The following is a 4,609-nucleotide window of genomic DNA, read 5'->3' on the forward strand; positions in this document are numbered from 1 at the left end:
GGAGGGGTGATTATCTGAGCTGATACCTTCCGAAAGTGCCGATTGGTCCCTCCATCTGTTTGTCGGGAGGTGTGACCTGAGGTGTGAACAATCACCTAAGGTGGGAGTGCCCTCAGAAAGGGCCCCCACAAGGGAGGAGCGCTCCATCGGAGATGCCGGTAATCATGGGTGATACTTTCGCAATGGTTTCCTCATCTTCCACTATGTCTGCTCAGAAGCGTAAGTTCCACGAGTCTCAGCCACAGACAGTCTTTCCACCGTTGCCACAGATCCTTGTTGTTTCTCAGTCTGACGAATGTCATGACTTCTCCACGGTCAACCCTTTCATTATTCAGAAAGGTGTTGACACAATTGCAGGTCATGTAAAGACTTGTTCCAGATTACAGAATGGCACCTTGTTGTTAGAAACAGTCAGTGCCCTCCAGGCACAAAGAATGCTGCGTTCTTCACTGCTACACACCTTCCCTGTCTGAGTGGAACCGCGCCATACTTTAAATTCATCACGTGGGGCCGTTTATACATGCACCCTCAACGGATTGTCTGACGAAGAAATTCAGCACTACCTGTCTGACCAGGGACGTAACGGCTGTTCATAGAGTTATGAAAAGGGTTGACATGAACACCATTCCAACCCGCACTGTCTTCTTGACATTTGACAAAGTTCAACTCCCATTGAAAATCAAACCAGGCTATGAGATAATTTCCATTCGCCCTTACGTCCCAATCACTACGCATTGCTATCGGTGTCAGCAGTTAAATTACACCAGCCACTCCTGTTCCAATCCGGACAAATGTGTTATGTGTGGCAAGGATGCCCATGAGGGTGCTTATCCACCTCCATCCCCTCGTTGCATCCACTGTATGGGTGACCACGCTGCTTCCTCTCGAGATTGCCCCATTTTTAAAGACGAATAGCTCATTCAGGAAATCAGAGTGAAGGAAAAGGTGTCGACCTTTGCTGCTCGAAAATTATTCGCCAGTCGAGAGCCCACCGTGCCTCAGACAGGAAAATACAGCACTGTCCTTGCTTCTCCTTGGCCAACAAAGGAGGTGGCCACGCAGACTAGCGACCTCACCTTTAGTGCCATGGTTGTCAGATCGGCCAGTGCAAAGATCGCCCATTCAACCTCACCGCTTTCGCCTGCCCACTCTATGGCTCACCCTTCATCGGTTTCTGCCAAATCACGAGCCCAAAAGTCAGACACCAAGACTTCGAAAAAAGAGCATACTCGTGAAGACTTTTTACATGCCCCAACTTCACAACCATTGGTTCCTCCTTCATCTAAACATCATGTTTCCAAGAAGGCTAATAAGAAACCCAGTTCATCTCCTTCTCCACCAAGGCGTGTCTCACCTACAGTATCACCTGTTGGAAATCGCCCTCAGTAGTCTTCTGTGTCGCCAAGCCGCACTGCTGGCGGCCGATCAACCGGCCGATCGCTGGAGGTAGGAGCTGCTCCTGAACAACCTATGGATCAGAATCTTCTGCCTTCAGCTGAATGCTGCTCCAGGCTGTCGGTCGCAAGCTCTGAGCAGTCGTTGAGTTGACGACAACCTTGGTCACATTCCTCCATTTTCTGCCCACCCTATGTCCATTATCCACTGGAATATCCGCGGCATTCGAGCCAATCGGGATGAATTGTCGATCCTCTTACGATCCTACTCGCTGGTCATCCTCTGTCTTCAGGAAACAAAGCTGCATTCCCATGACCGCTTTGTTCTCCTTCATTTTCAGTCCGTCCGATATGATCTCCTCTCTGTTGAAGGCACTCCAGCCCACGAAGGACTCGTGATTCTTCTCCACGATTCCATTATCAGTCAATCCCCTTAAACACTTCCTTCCAAGCTGTTGCTGTCCGTCTTTCCCTTTCTGGATATACCTTTTCTCTTTGTACTGTATACATTCCATCGTCCACACCAATGGCACGAGCTGATCTCCTTCATCTTCTTCGTCAGCTTCCACCCCCCTATTTGCTGGTTGGGGACTTCAATGCCCACCACCCGATTTCGGGATCTCCACATCCTTGTCCACGTGGCTCCGCTATTACTACACATTTTCCACCAAGTGGATCTAGTTTGCCTCAACACTGCAATCCCTAATTTTTGTCTGCCTCCACGACACATTTCTCTCATTTGGACCTTTCGGGCGGTACTTTTCCGCTAGCTCGGTGCTTTGAATGGTTCGCCCTTGATGATACACACTCGAGTGACCACTTTCCATGTGTCCTTAGATTGCAGCCTCAACTGACATATATGCGCCCGCGACGCTGGATGTTTACCCAAGACGATTGGACACTTTTTTCGTCTCTAGCTACATTCGATGACCGTCACTTTCTTAGCATCAACGATAAGGTCACACATATTACAGACATTATTCTTACAGCTGCGGAACATTCAATACCACGCAACTCCGAATTGCCCCGGCGCCCCCCAGTTCCTTGGTGGAACGAGGCATGCCGTGACGCAATACATGAGCAGCGACGTGCTCTCCGTGTTTTCCGCCACCATCCTACTTTGGCCAACTGTATCCGCTATAAGCAGTTCCGTGCGCGATGCCGTTGTGTCATCCGCGATAGCAAGAAGGCAAGCTGGAAATTCTTTATTAGCTCATTTAACACCTTCACTCCCTCCTCGGAAGTTTGGAGTCGGATTCGATGGTTATCAGGCGCGCCTAGTTTCTCCCACGTCTCTGGGCTCACAGTCGCGCATGATACATTAGTGGATCCCGTCGCAATTTCTAACTCATTGGGTCAACACTTTGCTGGGATTTCGAGCTCTTCAAATTACCCGCCAACGTTTCTCCCGAAGAAACGTGCAGCGGAAGTGCGACCTATTGCTTTCTCCTCTCAAAATCGTGAAAGCTACAATACTGTTTTCTCCATGCGGGAACTCCAACATGCACTCTCTTCTTCTCGCTCCTCCGCCCCAGGACCGGATGGTATCCACGTCCAAATGTTGCTGCATTTATCAACCCAAAGTCTGCGTTACCTCCTTCGCCTTTAAAATCAAACTTGGACCGACAGTACTTTTCTCAGACGATGGCGGGAAGCTATCGTCGTTCCTGTTCCAAAACCTGGAAAGGACAAACATCTCCCCTCTAGCTATCGCCCCATTTCTCTCACGAGTAGTGTATGTAAGGTTTTGGAGGGTATGGTGAATTGCTGTTTAGCTTGGTGGCTGGAGTCCCGCAGTCTTTTAACACCTGCCCAATGCGGATTCCGAAAGCATCGTTCTGCAGTTGACCATCTTGTTGCTCTCTCCACTTACATCTTGACCAATTTTCTCCGGAAACGCCAAACGGTAGCAATATTTTTTGATCTGGAGAGAGCATACGATACCTGTTGGAGGACAGGCATCCTCCGCACACTGTTCTCTTGGGGCTTTCGAGGTCGGCTGCCACTATTTCTTCCCGAATTTATGGCAGAGCGCACATTTAGAGTGCGGGTGAACACTACTCTCTCCCGTACTTTCTCCAAAGAAAACGGGGTACCCCAGGGCTCCATGCTGAGTGTTGTACTGTTTGCGATTGCCATAATTCCAATTATGGACTGTCTCATTCCTTGATTTCTCAGGCTCCCTCTTTGTAAACGATTTTGCTATCTACTACAGCTCTCAATGGACCAGCCTTCTTGAACGACGTCTTTTAGGATGTCTCGATCGCCTCCAGGCTTGGAGCATCGAAACCGGCCTCCGTTTTTCTCCCAGTGAGACCGTTTGTGTTAATTTTTGGCGACGTAAGGAGTTTCTTCCACCCTCCTTACATCTAGCACCTGTCAACCTTCCGTTTTCGGACGTCGCTAAATTCTTGGGTCTTATGTTTGACAGAAAACTGTGCTGGTCCTCCCACGTTTCCTATCTTTCGCGCTCGCTGTCTGCGATCCCTCAACACCCTCAGTGTCCTAAATGGTACCTCCTAGGGAGCGGACCGAGTGGTCCTTCTCCGCCTCTATCGCGCCTTAGTTCGCTCGAAATTGGACTATGGAATCATAGTTTACTCCCCTGCTCGGCCGTCTATTCTTCGTCGTCTCGACTATCCACCACCATGGATTACATTTAGTGTCTGGAGCTTTTTACACCAGCCCTGTGGAAAGCCTTTATGCTGAGGCTGCTGAACCTCCGCTGTCCAATCGGCGATCTATCCTTCTAAGTCGTTATGCTAGCAATTTCTCTTCCATGCCTGCTAATCCAGCCCATGACATTTTTTTCGACACCTCCTTGGATGTAGGGTATGCAGGCTGCCCTTCCTCCGTACTACCACCGGGAGTCCGCTTCCATCAACTGCTCCATTCTCTTTCCTTCCGCTTTCCTGAAACCTTCTTGACAAGTTGGGGTACAGCACCGCCTTGGCTCCATCCCCGGATCTGCCTGCTCCGTGACCTTTGTTAATTTCCCCCTTCACTTGTTTATCATCGGACATTTGCTGCTCTATGTGCACAAATGAAGGCAGCCACATTCATTTACACTGATGGCTCGAAAACATCGTTAGATGTAGGGAGTGCCTATATTTTTGGCGACACCCAAAATCAATTTCGGCTTCCCGACCCGTGTTCGGTTTATACTGCGGAGCCTTACGCTGTTCACCAGGCTGTCCACTACATCCGCCGCCATC

Source organism: Schistocerca serialis, unplaced genomic scaffold (assembly GCF_023864345.2).
Source record: "Schistocerca serialis cubense isolate TAMUIC-IGC-003099 unplaced genomic scaffold, iqSchSeri2.2 HiC_scaffold_849, whole genome shotgun sequence".
Lineage (NCBI taxonomy): Eukaryota > Metazoa > Arthropoda > Insecta > Orthoptera > Acrididae > Schistocerca > Schistocerca serialis.